The sequence below is a fragment of the Schistocerca serialis genome, chromosome 3 (genome assembly GCF_023864345.2).
Source record: "Schistocerca serialis cubense isolate TAMUIC-IGC-003099 chromosome 3, iqSchSeri2.2, whole genome shotgun sequence".
NCBI classification, from domain to species: Eukaryota; Metazoa; Arthropoda; class Insecta; order Orthoptera; family Acrididae; genus Schistocerca; species Schistocerca serialis.
In genome coordinates this window covers 20,168,186-20,185,888 of record NC_064640.1, presented here as the reverse complement: position 1 = coordinate 20,185,888, position 17,703 = coordinate 20,168,186, and the positions used below count along the sequence as shown (strand labels likewise).

General features: G+C 40.6%; 1 protein-coding gene and 1 pseudogene across 1 annotated transcript in view; one reads left to right on the top strand and one right to left on the bottom strand.

The window, feature by feature from the left end:
* LOC126469683 (SH3 domain-containing protein 19) overlaps window positions 1-17,703 on the bottom strand; it is a 109,479-nt gene that overhangs the window by 74,138 nt on the left and 17,638 nt on the right. The gene's annotated exons all lie outside the window — the stretch shown is intronic.
* On the top strand, window positions 7,356-7,473 carry LOC126472182 (5S ribosomal RNA; annotated as a pseudogene).

Sequence of the window (17,703 nt, the reverse complement as noted above, 5' to 3'; positions counted from 1 at the left end):
GGTATATGCATTTAAACGCCACTTTTTGTGCACCTAGTAACTCGAACAACAGCTTAAAGTTACTTTATGAAACTTTGAGCGAGTTTTACTTGGCATCGGCTATATTTGACAATGAAGAGCTTCATTAGCAGTGTGACTCCTTTGTGGTGCTGCTCCTTTGGTGTGCAGCAGCATACACTTTGACACAGAAGTAGCTCCTTTGCTGTGCACCAGCACGTGCTGCGTCGGGCGCCTTTATTTTTATAAAAAATTAATCTAAATAAAGTACACAAATTTTATTCCCACTTCATCAGTAGTTGCTGTGATCTCATACAGGGCGTTTTGTTATTACTGAGGCTTATAACGTTTCTTTAACATCAATACAAGTCCTAAAAAGCATAAGGTTGTTAGTGGAAATAGGAAGCTTTTAATTAAGTTGACTGAACAATATTGCTTTATGCTAATTGATAGGCCTGGAGCTCTTCCAATTTGCCTCACATGCTCTTGTTGAAAGAAACAGTTTAAAGCAACACTACAAAGCAACTCATCTGCAGTTCCATAAAAATTTTCCTTTAGGTAGCAAAGCTTGTCAAGAAAAACTCCAAGCATAACTAGCTTCCTAAAAAAAAAAAAAAAAAAAAAAAAAAGGCTGGCCTTCCTAGTTCACTCTATGAGCGAGGAAGAAAATTCTGCAGAATCAGCGATGCGTTTGTGTTGGGCACTTCCTAAACACCAGAAGCCATTTTCAGATTTAAAAAAAAGACGTCGTTGCTGCAGTTGAAGGTATTCCATTGTCGGCAAGAAGTAATACAAGGAGAACTGAAATTTTGGCTGCTGACAATAAAAGTAGTTTGCTCGAACTTCTGCAGAAGGCACCCCCCTTGCTACATTATACAGGGTGTAAACAGGGACAAGGAAAAAAAATTCCCGGATTATTCCCGGATTTCTCCCAGATATCCCGTTTAAAAAATATACTTTATCCCGGGCGGAAATACACTTTTTGTGCGCTAAGAGACAGTAGATTTTCCCTCGGAACTGTGAAACTTATCAATCCTTTGAATGGTTAACGTTTTATACAATCGCGTAGAACTCCCTGAAAAAAAGAAAGATAAAAAAAGAAAGAAAGAAAAGACGGGGCAGAGAAGTTTTGGAGAGACTTTTCATAAAAAAGGAGAGAAGTTTTGGAAAGACCTTTGATTTGCAGCAACATATACGCTGCATATTTTTGTATTACGAAAGTATAAATTCTAATTGCACCAAACACAGCGCATTAGTTTCCGGAGCATTGAAACCAAGGTTGCGATGTCCTTTTGTAAGCGAGTCATATCTCAAGCCACGAGATCTCGCCAGCCGATGACAGCAGCTATCCAGAGCATAGCACACGTCTTATAGTCAGCCAATAGCAAGATCACTGGTTACATGCGAACACACAAGAGGAAAAGTTAACGGTTTACATTAATGTACACAGTACCGTATATCTACAAGAAAAGCTAAGCTTTCACATATAATATTGGTCTCTAACACTCTACAACAGAAGCTTAGCTTTCACATCTAATATTGATCTTTTTTGTGTGTGTTATACTTTAAGATACATCACACAAATGTGCCAGTAAATTTAAAATTATGACATAAATGTCTCGGCTTGAAATTCTTGTAAGTGGCTGGTCCTCAAAAAGTTCAGTTTCGAACGCTCTGTGATTTAGAAATCCATCCCACTTTCTCACACGTAACATAATTCGTCTTCAGTAAAAAGAAATTTACTTTGAAAGTAAAGCTTCTCTAACTACCGTTCGCAATACTATCCGGAGACTGTTAGAAATAGGTTCGATTTACCAGTTGCCAGGAAACAGGCATTATTGTGCGTCTGCAACTACAGTGGTGTAGGAGGCCCGCATGTTCATATGTATAAAGCACTAAGAGAGCTTACATTACACAATAAAAGAAACAGGCCATCAGAGGATACTCTAAAGGGCATCGGAATTTCGTAAACCATACTAAAATACATAATTCGGCTTGAAGCGGAAATTGGCTTTTCCCAGATTCACAATGAAGCAGGTCCCATCTGATATTAAGCTTTTCAGTGTGGTTTTTGGGATGTAAATTTTCTTGGAGTACCAGTACTGTACGATCTCATTTTTGGTTCTTTATTATGGCATAATTCCATACATGGCAGACGATGATAACGTGCACTTGAAATTCAGCGAACAGTTGGAACTAGCCAATACTGTAGAAAGAAACACTTAGTTTCAAATAAAATGATTGCCTCAGCGGAAAGATTAATAAAGCCAAATTCCCTTAGCAAACTTGCAAAAATAACTTCATTGTTCTGCAAGGCGATTAATGCTTGACTGCTATTAACTTGGAAATAAAATAAAATAGGAAAACTGAAATTAATAATATATTTTTGTCCTCCGTAATTATATGAATGTATTTTAATTCACATGATAGCTCCTGGCCACAGAAATCCGTTTTGTTTTCATTTGACGTGGGAGCTGTACACGAAGAGAAGCAGCGAAATCACTTAACGTAAAAACGGGTCACGTGGAGACTAGCCCCCTCCCCACTGCAACTCAGACAACTCTGTGCAAGTGCGAATCTGGCAGCTAGGGCGCGGGAGAAAAATTTTTCTCGTTTGCATCTGGCTGCTTGCTGCTACTACCGATACAGGTAACAGCCAAACTTCAAGTAGCGGGAAGCGGGAGAGGGTATTGCTTATAAGCGAGTCAAATGCACATGCGCAACAGACCGCTGGCAACTGGTCAAACAAACCTTAATGTGAACAGTTGTTACGTCATGCTCATCGCAAGCAGTTTATTGTTACGAAGAATTACAGTCTGCGCCCTACGGCCTTTGACATATTTTTGCTATTTGCAGACGCTTTTGCGTGCACAGTGTTTTGTTGTTGTAAATTGCACATTTCCTTTGTCACTAAAGTTTTACTTTTTTCCCTCTCGTTTATATTTTATTGCTGCATTATCATTCTCCAGTAGCAGGATACAATAACATCCTTTGCTAGAGAATCAATTCTGCAATCAAAACTACAAAAATTTAACTGAAAGCTAAAACAATGAAAAATTACTGGAATTCCGAAAAATTCCCGGGTTTTTCCCGGTTTTCTCCCGGATGAAAAAATTCCCGGGTTTCTCCCGGATTTCCCGGTTGTCCCAGGTCGTATACACCCTGATTATAGCTCTAGATGAATCATGTGACATTTTTGACGAAAAACAAATGTCCATTTTCATACAGTTTATGGAGACAAAGTACAGAATTTACGGAAGAATTGTTAACAATATTGCCAGTGAAAGGCAAGACTCACAGAGAAGATTTAGTCAAGATTTTTGATGACTTCATGACAAAATCAAACATTAGTTATGATAAAATGGAGTCTCTCTGAAATGACAGGGCCCCAGCAATGATCAGCAAAGAAAAAGCCAGAACTTTATTTTCTAAAGCCACTCCTATCTATCTTCTGCAACTTGAAATTATAAGTTTCCACATTTTGGAATGATGATTAAAGCCACAAAATTACATTCTATCACCATATAGAGCCATTTGTTCAATGAGACTACTCTCACATTTCTTCCTCATGGCACAATGGATAGAAGAGTGGAATGGTAACCTAAAGGTGCAGAGTTCAAAGCTACATGGTTCCATTATTTTTATCGCTTATGCAAACTTACTAGAAAGAAAAAGACGGCAATATTTTGAACAATGTTAAACCAAAATATGCATTTTCTTGTGAGAAAACTGAAATAACTGTGCTTACTGCATAACAGCTTCGCAATAATTTCCATAGTTTTCTTCAAGTAGCTAGAGTCACAAACAATGTGGTGTCTTACAGCAGAGAAAAAAATCCAACAATAAAAGCAACATTTGGGGAGCTATTCTTAAAAGATAGAATGGATCATCAAACCATTACAAATTCAGGATAAGAAACGTTATAAATTAGTACAGCTAACCTAATATTTACGTTACTATCTCTAACTGTTTAAAGTACTGGTTACAATTTCGCAACAAATTAATGATAGAATATTTCTACTAAAAGCAAACAAGTAAGAATGTAGCAAGTACTTCTGTGCCTACATACAGCCATTAAAGCCCTCGAGAATGGGGAATATTGTCATATTAGTAACACAATGTTACTGGATCTCCAAACAGTCTGAATATATTAAATGTAATCTATTCAGTCCCTTAGAGACTGCTAGGAAAAATATGCCCACAATTAAATGCTTCCAGAGAAGTTTGAACTCAGATGTTCGAATCTCGAGCAGTGACATGTGTAGTTAATCAATTTAAAGCTCGGTATAGTTCGTTCAGCACAAACCAAACACTGTAGAAAAGAATGAAAATGGTAAAACTCATGATTCACTGTATCTTCCAGTTGCTGGCCTAGTTAAGCCAAACGTACATCACAATGCCCAATTATATACTAATACAGCTCACATGTCACATGAACAGATCTATTATTTCACTTCCCATCACCATGCTTGCATACAATCCAGAACAATATCGACACTGTGAAATGTAGTTCCACAAACTTTTCTTTGGCAAAAATGTCTCCAATTTCTTCATGGGGTTTTAAATATTATTCAGGTTTTCGCCATACATTGTTTATGTCTTGAGCACAAAGTCTGGGATACTGCATATCATGTCGAAGATGATGCAATTATTTACATACAAATTAACAACATACTAACTGCCCAAAAAGGAACAGTGAGAAGGGAAAGATGAGGAAGACAATGGTGAGGTGAGCAGCAATCTTGTGATGGACCATTATGGCAGTGACGGCACAGGACACAGAGCTGTAGAAGAAGTCGTGTGAGGCACTTGAACAACAGCAGAACTGTAACTGTTAGTAACAAACATAACAAATAAACACAGATAAACAAATGAATGCACCACTGGATGTCAACACTCACACTCAGGATTCAAATCGAACTGTTGACCTCTTCTTAACTGTAATATGCCCGTCGTGCTAATTGTCAATGGATGACTGTAAATGTGGTGTTGTCAAAGGTGTTTATGATGTATGTTAGACAAAGCATCTTAATCCGATGATGATTTCTCTCTCTTGTCATGCTGACGATGTCAAAGGTGTTTAAAGAAATTTTCTTTGACCTCACAGACTGTCCTCTGATGTAAGCGTAGTAGCACGTGCAAGGGATTCAGCAAACATCTGTAGTGTGCAGTTGAACTGACTTACCAGCTACACCTGTCGCATATCTGGAACCTCCAGGAGTTCTTAGATATCCGGTATTCACATCACAACTATTAAATGGCTGTAACATGTATTGTTAAAGCCATAAAGTTCACCTCAAGGACAATTGTGGGAATGGAAGTTGTCTGTGTATTGGGAACTGTGAATTAAATATCAACCCATGTGATGGATGGAATCTCAGAATGTCAACAGTCTATCCCTAGACTTGATCTCTGGACCCAACACGTGCATGGCTTCCAGGACAAACCAACAACAGCCTGACATACATTTCATATATGTTTGCCGTAACTATTTCCAGTACATCTGATTCTTTGTCCTGTTGCTTGAGAATTCAATGTTGGACATATGTGTGTTACAATGGTTCAGTCTTGGACCAAATTTGAACTAGCAACCTCTGTCTTAGATCCATCTGCAATATGTGTTTGGCCAGATAGACTTTTCCGCTGTCAGACTCCAACACATGTCTGCTATAACCACTAATTACTGGTATTTAGCACCTTTACAGCACAGTTATCAAGTGTTTGTTAAAACTCCAGGATGTTTCTTAAGAACTAGGTAACAAATTTTTATTCAGGGACAAACACGGGTATGCATAAATGAACATAAACTCAAGACAAATAGTCCATGTCATTGATGGGACTTAAACACTCGACATCTGATAAAGTGCCTCTATCTTGGCTTATGCAACGTTCCTAGGCTGGAGCCATACAGGTTTACAGGCTGACTTAAAGTGGCAAGTCTGTCACCACTGTTGCTCTTTTTGATGGCAACACATTTACTTCCGCCCCAGGCATCTGAAAAAGAGCAGCAAGCAGAAAAAACATTGCGGGCAGTCAGGCACAATGGCTCTGCACAAGCGTTCCATTGGAGGCAGAGTCAATGCTCTGATCGATTCAATTAAAGATGCTGAAAGGGGGTGTGGCATGCCACACGCTACCACAAAGAGATGGTGGAAGAATGTGTTGAAAGATGCAATACCTGCAGACTCGGGCAGTAAGAGACTGACTAGGTACACAGCAGGATGACACAGAACTTGTGCGTAAGAGGTGACAGCTTCCGTTCCTAAATGTGACGTCGTTGCTGCAAGAGACCAACTTCCCAGTTTCAGTGACACAATTTGCCCAAGGCTGCAGAAGCTGGACTGCACACGTGGAAGCTGGGCTGCACACACAAAGATCTGCTTTAAAACAGGAACTCAGAGACGAAAATGTGTTGTACCGACTGGCGTTGTGAGAGTGCCATCTGAATATGGTGTGGGAAAATGTAATTTTTACAGATGACAAGATGTTTTCGATGAGCCACAATGGCCTGGGGCATAGTTAACAGACCACGATGGACAAGACATCGCAAGGAATAAATATTTACAATAAGAAGAAGTGGCCAGATATCAGTTCTCTGCTGGGGTTGGATTTCTGTAAGAGTAGCAGGAAAGCTTCATAGAATTTCGAGGAACACTTGATAGCAGGCAGTACGGCCACATATTGAAGAATGTGATGTTGCCTTCAGTGTGAACACTACATAGTGAAGGTGGATTTACGCTACAGGAAGATCATTCACCTGTGCGTAAGTCCGCATTCGTTCAGCAGTAACGGTCCAACTTGGATATTAATGACATGAACTGGCTGCCAAAGGCTGCTGATATAAATCCCATGGAAAATATTTGGGTACAGTTAGCAAGAACAATGTCAGAGAACTGGCCACAAAACCAACCAGTTACAGCTGATGCCCTTCGGGACTGTGTGCTCTTGAGGCCTGGGAGGAAGCTGCCTGTTCTACCAATTACATCCAACACCTCATTAATTCCATGCCAAAACGCATGATTGATGTCAGAAATAATGGGGATTTTTGGACAAAATATTAGAAAACTGAAAGCATTTTATTTTCTTTACTTGTTCTTCTGTCAATTTTCTGTCAGCGAGAGGCAGTGGAACATCATTTGGCAATGGAAAAACATCAAACACAAGATTAAAAAAATGAGTTAGTTTTCCTCTATGTCACCACCTTTTAATTAAAATAAATTTCTTTTAATTTTATGTTTTGAATACCAAATTATCAGTACTTGCTCTCAGCCTACGTATGTCGAAAGGAATACATCAAGAGGGCCTCTTTTAAGGCTATTTTTTGTTATTTCAAATTCATCTCTCTATTAGCCTGTATTGCCAATGGCCTTGCTGCAGTGGTAACACCAGTTCCTATCAGATCACCGAAGTTAAGCACTGTCAGGTTGGGCTAGCACTTGGATGGGTGACCATCTCGTCCACCAAGCGCTGTTGGCAAGTGGGGTGCCCTTGTGAGACAAACTGAGGAGCTATTTGATTGAGAAGTTGAGGTTCTGGTCTCGTAAAGTGAAATACAGCCAGGAGAGCAGTGTGCTGACCACATGTCCCTCCATATCCGCATCCAGTGACACCTGTAGACTGAGGACGATACGGCGGCCGATCAGTACCATTGGGCCTTCATGGCATGTTCGGGTGGAGTTTAGTTTAGTTTTATTAGCCTGTATTGGTGTACCCGCTTGATCCTTGATCCTCCGAAAAATATGTAAAACATTTCTTCTAATGTTTACTAATATTTATTCACATTCGATATCCCCTACCACCCCTCCTCCCCCAACCTGCTCCCTCATGTACACACACACACACACACACACACACACACACACACACAGAGAGAGAGAGAGAGAGAGAGAGAGAGAGAGAGAGAGAGAGAGAGAGAGAGAGGGGTCTTAACATCCCTAGAGTTGCAGAACACAGTGACCACTTTCAGTAGCATATAGTTTTCTCCAGACAGCTATTTGGGATCTATGGTGATTGGACAAGCTACATGTCGAGTACGGAATGACTGAAAAAAGACTTATGTTTCTGTGCCCAGGCGTACAGGTTCATCAGCAGTTTCCAACTTCTTATGGCTTGTTTTGAGTAACGGCAGAGATGCAAGACATTACAGCAGTAGCTCCCAGTAGTGATGGCTAGTCAGCAGTTTTGTAGTCTCAAGTAGTAACATGGAATGTGGAGATGTAGAAGGAGCTGGCATTGTTAATTGAAGGCAGCACATCATGAAAATCATCAGCGGTCGGCAACTTCTTAAAAAAGGAACGAACTATATTGTTTCCATGAGAGCTGACGTGCTTGATTTCCTGTGACTGTTGGATCTTTCTTGTTCTTGTGCTTTGAACGTTGGTCTAGAGATTTTTTTTTTTTTTTCCCCCTCAGAGTTTTGATGCCCCTATAGTTCGAGGCTAAGTGGAGACCAGTACAGCAAATAACTAGTGACGGGAGTTGATTTTTGTCATGAGGGTCATTAAACTTGGAAAATAACATATTATTTTGAGATTTTGAACATGGCTGAGCTATAGCAACTGTGCACGCAAGAACTTCAATGGAATAGAAACAACAGCCAACCAGTTGCAAAATACAGGTTTATTAAACCTTGAAGATATTAAATCTTCAAAATCTTGAAATTTGCACCTTCCCAAGTACCCAAAGCTGCATCTAAATAGATGGACATTAAGCTGAAAATTGTAAAAGCAAGTCCTACATCATCTGAAGAAGATGGTTTTAAAAAAGTCGAAACCATGGTCAAGGTTTAATAGACCTTTATTTTGCTACCAGTGGGCTGTTATTTCTAATATATCACTTTGTTTAACTGGCTTCTGTGGTTTACTGAAATTTTGATGACATTGCAGGATGCTACATGGGGATCATGTGAATAATGTCTCTGTTTCATGTTTTAGACTTCCCAATGACTTTTTCATGTTTGTTCATAATGATATTACCTGGAAGGTTGCTAGCTTTAATGTCTATTGGTCATTCTGGTTTTGTACTAGTTGCCTACCCAATTTTTTCAGTTAAAAGAGGACTGGTAAATATCAATATCTGTAGACAGTAAATGTGCTGAAGAGTTATTTTGACATTAGTGTACAGACTTTATGGCTGTTTTGGGATATGCTGAATGTTTCAGTGGTCCAGATCAAACAATGAGCGTCACCTCATTTAACTAAAATTTCCACATAACACAGTAGCCTATTCTAACAATTAGTCCTCCACAAGTCTCATATAAATATAGTGCTGACCTAGGGAAGTCGTTAATATGAAACTATCGGGCAATACATTATGGAAGAATTGCACTAACTGCGAGGCACTGCTTTGCAACTGTGTCCCACGGTCTGCTAGGTGAACCTCTTATTGGTCCGACCCCCCCCCCCCCCCTCTCTCTCTCTCTCTCTCTCTCTCTCTCTCTCTCTCTCTGTCTGTCTGTTATAAGTGTAGTGAAAATTAAAGAGCTTATTCATCTGAAGATTTTCGCTTTTATCAACAAACATCAGTAATGACTGTTTTGCAATCATAACAGGGGTGAAGCTACTTTTTGTTGTTCTGATTATTTTACACTGAGGTGATATAAACCATGAGATACCTCCTAATATCGTGTCAGACCTCCTTTTGCCCAGCATAGTGCAGCAACTTGACGTGACATGGACTCAACACGTTGTTGGAAGTCCCCTGCAGAAATATTGAGCCATGCTGCCTCAACAGCCATCAATAATTGTGAAAGTGTTGCCAGTGCAATGTTTTGTGCATGAACGAACATCTTGTTTATGTTCCATAAATGTTCGATGGCATTCCTATTGGGTGACAGGGTCCAGAATGTTCTTCAAATCAACCACGAACAATGACGGCCTGGTAACATGGCGCACAGGCAGACATAAACATTCCATCATTATTTGGGAACATGAAGTCCATGAATGGCAGCAAATGGTCTCCCAAGTACCCAAACATAACTATTTCTAGTCAATGGTCAGTTCAGTTGGACCAGAGAATCCATTCCATTCTGTGTGAACATGGCCAACACCATTATGGAGTCACCACCAGCTTGCACAGTTCCTTGTTGACAACTTGGGTTTGTGGCTTTGTGGGCTCTGAGCCACACTCGAACCCAACCATCAGCTCTTACCAACTGAAATCGGGACTTATCTGACCAAACCACAGTTTTGCAGTTGTCTAGGATCCAACCAATATGGTCACGAGCCCAGGAGAGGTGCTGGAGTCAATTTCGTGCTGTAAGCAAAGGTACTCATGTTGGTTGTCTGTTGCCATAGCCCATTAACACCAAGTTTTACCACACTGTCCTAACAGATATGTTCGTCGTATATGCCACACTGATTTCTGTGGTTAATTCACGCAGTGCTGCTTGTCTGTTAGCAATGATATATCTCCACAAACACCACTGCTCTCAGTTTTTAAGTGAAGGCTGTTGGCCAATGCAGTATTCATTGAAAGATGTAACGTTTAAAATTTGGTGGTTTCAGCACACATATGTCAGTGTGGATCTCGAAATACTGAATTCCCTACCAATTTCCAAAATGGAATGACTTTTGCAATAGCTCCAATTACCATTCTGTATTCAAAATCTGTTAATTCCCGTCATGTGGCCATAATCAAGTCATAATCCTTTTCAAATCAATCATTTGAGTGCAAATGACAGGTCCACCACTGCACAGAGATCTTATACGTTGTGTACGTGATACTACTGCCATCTGTATATGTGCATATTGCTATCGGTTGTCTTTTGTCACCTCAGTGTGGACCGAATAACAGTTTTACTTTAGAATGACATATTAAAAACTGTACTGTCAGTGTATTGGGTTCATTTTACAATCCCTGTTTTCTTTCCTTTATGCACCTGCAGTCCACTTTTTTGGTGATGGGGCATGGTTTACTTGCACAGTTCACTTCAACGATATGAGATATTATAGTACTTGTACCTTATGGAATTTCACAGTGGATCTCCATTTTTTGCAATCAGTGCTCTGTTATTGTCTTCTCACTTATGTTCCTCTGTTTTGGGGGTAGTGCCAAATATAGGATTATCCAGAAATACCCTTTGTAAGTCTATATAGCTCAAGCAATGTTTCAGTGCACATAATGCTTACACTACAACCACTGTAGATGCTGCAAGAAAGTGAATCACATCTGGTGAAAGTGATTTTCAGTTTGTGGTATGCTTAAGAAAGGAAAACAATAACTGTGACACCTATTGATTTATGATTTTGAGCTTGCAATTTGCAAATCTCAGTGTCATTAGTATCTATGCTCTAAAACCTAAGCCTAGTTATAGAAATGCGAGTAAAAGTCATTGGCTTATACTTTTGATGTTTTAGCCCTGGATCAACTCTGTGGTGCATCTTTGATATATGAGCCCTACTTCTCACATTTAAGCCTGCTCAGGGGTAGCCATCAGCAATGCAAACATATTATTCCTGCGGCTAGTATACTGGGCACCATCGCATATTATGTCTGGCAACTCTGTGATACTGGCAGCCCTGAAGCCGACTACGAGTGCTTTTTTCTTGCTTTGTTACAAAATAAGTGACTTAGCTAGTAATTAAAGCGTTTTTGTTGTCTATTCTATAATATTTACGTACATTAGTGTCAGATACACATGATAAATTAAAGGTTTCAGTTTTTATTTGCATCTGAATAAGATAAGCAAAGTTTCTATTTAGGACAGTTCCGGGTGTACGCAAATGTTTGTTTACATTCTTAACTGACGTTAAATACGCAGGATTATCAATTAATTCAGTGCACAATACTCAGTATTTGCGATTATTAGTCATTGAGGCTCAATACTTTGAAGGTAGCAGTTTTTATACTATTTATTAGGAATAGTGATACTGACAGTGATTTATAACCTCACTTGTATACTTTTGACTAGCGCAACCTGCGACCGTTAACAGTTGAGCAAACGTAAAATATGTGGTAAATTAGTATTACACTACAATATCTGAGTAAATCAGTGTTACAATACAACTTCTGACCCCTTCTTACATATGGTTTAGTTAGCAGAAAGCTAAAACTCACCTCGTCGTCTGCTTAAATTCCTTAGCTTGTTGTGGGCTTTAGTGATTGTGTACTGTAAACCCATCAGTTCTAATAAAGTAGAATTTGTATTTGTGCTTTACATTCTGAACTCTAATTGTTAGCTAAAGGTTTTGTTTTGTACCTGTATCTGTCAGTGTACAATACCCAGTGTTTACGTTTATTAGTGCCATTTAGACTCGGTACATTTAAGGTAGCAGTTTTTATAGTTTTATTAGGTCACTTTCACATGTACGTAAACGATTGCTTAAATTACAAATATGAGGGATAATCAGTAGGTTCAACTTACCGTAGGTCACTGTTTAATTCGTTTATAATATTCACTAGATAGCCCCCTAGCAGTTTACTGTAGGTCACTGTCTTATTCTTTACTATTCACTAAATAGCCCCTAGCAGGAAAATAAGCAACAGATCTTGCTTCTACCATAAATTTTTATTTTCATTATAGAGTGACCTTTCCGCCAACTAGAGTGTAGCTGTTAACCTTGTGTGACAGTATGTTTCCTTAAGTTTTTTATAGTAAATCAGTTATTAGCTAGATGGATAGGGACTGTGTCTGTTGTGTGCAGATGCAGGAGGAGTTGGTCACAGTCCAAATGCAGCTGGAAGCTTTGTTGGCCACAGTCAACAAGCTCCAGAGTACCATCTTGAAGTGCGGTGGGGATGGGGTGCCTGGGGCAGCCTCTGCTGTACTAGATGTGCAGGGGGGGGGGGGGGGGGGGGGGGATATCACAGCTCTCTGTCACTGAGCCAACCTCAGGTGGGACTGAGCCGGCCGGCCCACTCTCGCCTCAGTGTGGGTGGCAGAGTATGTTGAGGTCTCGAGCCTCAAGGTGAAGGCTCCATGGGGGACGCAGGCTGCTGCCAAATCCCATGCACTTTGCTAATAGGTTCAGTGTGCTATCTGATGCTGAGGCGGGGGGGAGGGGGGGGGGGCTGAGCCGGATCAGAATGCACCTTCTGCCAGGATGGTGGCCGCTCCTTCAGCAAGGTCCAGACAGGCACATGGGGGTAGGGATTTGTTAGTTATTGGGAGCTCCAATGTTAGGCGGGCCATGGAGCCCTTCAGGAGCATAGCAGCTAGGGCAGGGAAGAAGTTCAACATTCACTCGGTGTGCTTGCCGGGGGGGGGGGGGGGGGGGGGCCTTGTCCGGGATGTGGAAGAGGCTCTTCCAGCGGCTATCGAGCATGCAGGGTGCAGCCAGCTGCAGATCGTTGCACATGTCGGCACCAACTATGCCTGTCGTCAGGGTTCCGAGGAAATCCTTGGGTTCTTTCGACGGCTGGCTAAATTGGTGAAGGCGGCCTCCATCTCTCGAGGAGTGGAAGCCAAGCTGACAATCTGCAGCACTGTACCCAGGGTGGACCGGGCTCGTCTGGTTTGGAGTGGTTTTTGCCCCATGCAGAGTGGAATTGCAGATGGTTTTGTTGTTTCAATTACTACATTGAATGTACAAAAAGTTATTGATAGTTATATTGCTGATGTTGAGGTAGAAACAATACAGACACAGTTAGAAGTAGGGCAAACAGAGGAAAAGAAAGAGGAGACTAGTTCGCAGCGTGTATTATCAAGTCAATAGGGCTGTATTTGTTGAAGAGTATATGCCAGAAGTTAAGAAAATGCCACAAGTGCTGGGTCACAGCATTGCAGGGCAAGCAGTTGATGTGTGCAGCAAGCTGTTTACAACACATCCAGTCTGGTGTATATGATGAGTATGAAGTGGGTGAAGGGGTCAACGCAAGCCTGAAAGTAAACATTCTGACTGAACATCATGCCGAAGTTAACCTTTGGTGACAGAAAGCTATTGCCAGTGTAGAGTTGTCAAGAAGTATATCTAGTGTATAACATAAACCAGTTAAACCATGTACAAATACATTAAGGAGTAATTCACATTGTGCAGTGCCACCAGGCACCAGAAAGCTGTTTTGAATGTAAGGAGTGCTGCAGTGGGAGGAATAAGCTGAGAAGCTGGGCCATGTTTGTTGAAGTTGACATGTTAAGGATAATTTATTAACAAAAAAGGGAGTGTCATTTTTATTTTATATGTGTAGAATGGAGATTTAGCAGTTGTTTTTGTTTAAGAATGGCGAGAGGCCTAGTCATCAAATATGTTTCGTATTATTTGAGATAATGAGCAGGGCAAGGGGCCATACAAATGTGAAGAGATCACACAGTACAAGCGAGAAACAAGTTCATAGGCTTTAAGGATTAATGTAACAACTGCATAATGTTTAAGAGTTGAGAGTTAAGTAGTTAAGTGCTTGTTTTACAAATTAATGGTAATCACAGTAGAGAGCTGGGTTGGAGCAAGACCTGAGGGACCAGGTCTTCTCTGTGGAAGGGGCTGGGTAGTGCCACTACACAGTCTTTGAGCAAAAATGGTAAGTCTTTATCAAAACTAATGATAAGTAGTGTAGTAGCTGCTGTGGATTATTGAGTAGCAGTCAGTAGCTGCCAGCGTTGTGACATGAGGGTCACAATAAAAGACATGCAAAGGGATTAAAAAGCTGGGATAGCCAAGTGCAGCAGTAAACTGTGTCACACAGTGGTAACCATGTAACCAAATGCACACCAGAGGCACAAAAATAAGTCTGAATTTCGAGACGGGATCACTTCTTGTCGCCAAAAACCAACGAGACCACCACAATGCCAGGGCTCTATGCCAACCAATAAACGACTGGCCATCACCAGCAGCAGCCATGGGTTCCAGACCAGGCTGCACCTGCAGCCAGTACTAAGTCCTTCACAGGACTTTGTGCCACAGACCCACTGACCTGCCGTCCATTCCTGCAGCTGGTGATGCAGAGTTCCTAGTGGGATTTTGCACCACAGCACCAGCCATTGCCCGACTTCTCCCAGAGGTCTGCCAGTCATACCCCAAGCACAGCCGTCTTTGCATGCCGTCGCAGTGACATAAGTGCAGCGCAGGGCCACGCGGGCTCCACATCAAGGAAAAAAGTGGGCTGCTGGTGTCAACAGCCACGGCTTGTAAAGGTTGCCGGCCTACCAAAGACCTCTTTGTCAGCTCAGCAGCCAAGACAGATGCTGCCACCCATAAGTCTGCACCGGCCAGAGACAACAGTGAGACATGAGGTTGCCTCACTACGTCATGCATGGAAGCCAATAAATGTCATTCTTAACTGCCAACAATGTCTCCACTGTGCCCACCAACTGAACACTCACCACTGAATCCTAAACTATTCTTTCTTCTGACATGCCCATAGTGTCAGCTACTTTGTACCTTAACACTGTTGGTTGTTCTACTGAACAGCACACTTATCAACATTCTCTCCAGCAGTTGCAGTTTTGGGGCACCTTTCATTTGAATTATATTTTAGATAAGTATGAGCACATTTGAATTCGAGTGCCCATTTCTGAACTGTTGAAATGAAGCAGCAGACTGCTTGTAAACCTTTATGAATACTGGATGAATTTCTATTGGTGTTAAACTGTCCCATCTGTGCCAGGCAGAGAACTTTTTACATGGCCGTTAAAAGTGAAGGGGTCTCTAAAAGTTGACTGTATTGAAAAATAAAAGCATTATTTACCTAGAAAGGTTTTGCACCGTAAAGCCAAGAAATTCTATCATTGATCTTATAGGCTTATTGGCAAAGCTCCAAGAATCTTTTACTTATCAACTTTAATTTATTATTTGTTTCTCTGATTTCATGGGAATTTCTTACCCAAAGCTACTATCAGGACAATGTCTACAGATATGGCTCACTGATTAATGAACAAACCAAAATAAAGAAATAGAAACCTCCAGTACTATAACATACATATGAGTATTATATTTCAGCAAATTGTTCTCAGCTAATATAAAGAACATCTGCACAGAATGAAAGGAGCACTGCAAGAAACCCTTATTTTTAAAATTTGATGTTCTCATCCAATTAAAGAAAAAATTATTCGAGTCCTACTGAAAATGTAATCTGCAAAATAGTTTTGCTGTTTCTGTGTAATTGTAAAGGAAATGATACCCAGCATCAAATATTTTTTTCCTAGTGACCACTACAGCTCTTATGAATGAGTCCACAGTACTAACCACAAATCTCAGAAGGGTACTGGTAGAGGGATGGTAAGGTGAAGGGTTAATGAAGATCAGGAACACACACTACAGATGGTTTTGATGGCTCTTTTCCTAGCTAAGGGTATCCTTTGCAAAATGACAAGGGTTTGCTGAAAAATATAGTATTGTAGGACCCAACAAGAAACTAGCTTTCATGTTTCATCATCCACAAAAGTGGGGTTATCCTTAACGAAGAGAAGTTTGTGCATAAAATACGGAACTAAATACAACCAATATAGCTTACGTTTTATCCCTGTACTACAAATTTCAAATACTCTGCTTATAATTATTTGATAATCACTTCTTCATTTTCACTTTGGCCAGGGAGACCATATGCATTCTCTACATTCGTCTGCCAGTCATTTCTGTTTCTGGCTTTCGTGGTCCATTCTCCTTTTATCATGCCCATCATCTCTGTACCCCTGCTGATATCATCCTTCCATCTTGTCCATAGACTTTCTGTACCAAATCTGCCCTCCACAGATCCTGAGAATGCTACTTGTGGTAATCTTTCCTCTTCCATCCTCACTCTTTTGCTGCTATATATTTCATGCTCCGGCATTCCCCAGGTGCTGTGGATGTGTAATATGCACACTGCTTGGATTGTCCTTCATTCCTACTGATGTCTGGATGCGTCCTGAGGCGCTGACCTCTCATAGCTGCGGACAAGTTACTTCGATATCTCAGTGAATAAAAAATCTTTTTACTATTTACCATACAACATATGTGCCTCTTTGCTTGTCATCATTTGCAAAAAATCTCGTTTCGATATCTTGAACCATTTATGAAATATGAGACTGTTATGACCACATAATCACCAAGTCACATGGATGGAAATGAGCGCTTCACGTGCAACCATCCATCAGATATAAAAATCAAGAACTTGAGAATGAAATGAGATATAGTTCTGCTCTCAATTTTAGATAAAATTTTGGTATCTTATCTACATTTTGTGTACCAAAATGTATGAGCTAAAATCAACCATACAAAAAGTTTACGCAATGTGTTTTCACCTCTGAAAACTCTTTAAAATTCCCTGCAATGTTTTACTCAACCTGATGCAGCACTGTAACTATGACATACATACAACAAAAAGACATTCAGTCTTTCAGCAAGTTAATATATCAGACTGCAAGATATGCAAAAACCTAATGTTTTCAGCAAATAGTTTCCTTAAAATCGGATGATAAGCATTTCATAGCAACCGGTACTCCATCTCTCAACATAGGTATCAGCATTTGGCAAGTAGTACAGCCACAACAAAGACACACTTAGCAGGAAATGCGCAGAGCATATGTGTAGCAGGAAAGGGCTAATTAGGTGTCCTGCCCACATCAATCTTCTTTTCTTCAGCCTTCAACCAGTATCAGCTTGTGGGTATCGGTCTGCGAGTCCCTGTTTTTAATATCCTCCATTCCTGTGACTGGGTGTCCTCCTTGGGGCCAAATATTTTCCTTAATTTCTTTCTTTCTTAGACTAGCAGTTTTTGTTCATCTGTCTTCCTTGATGTAAAGGTTTCAGACCCATACAGAGGAATTCCACTGTGGTACAGTCAGATTTT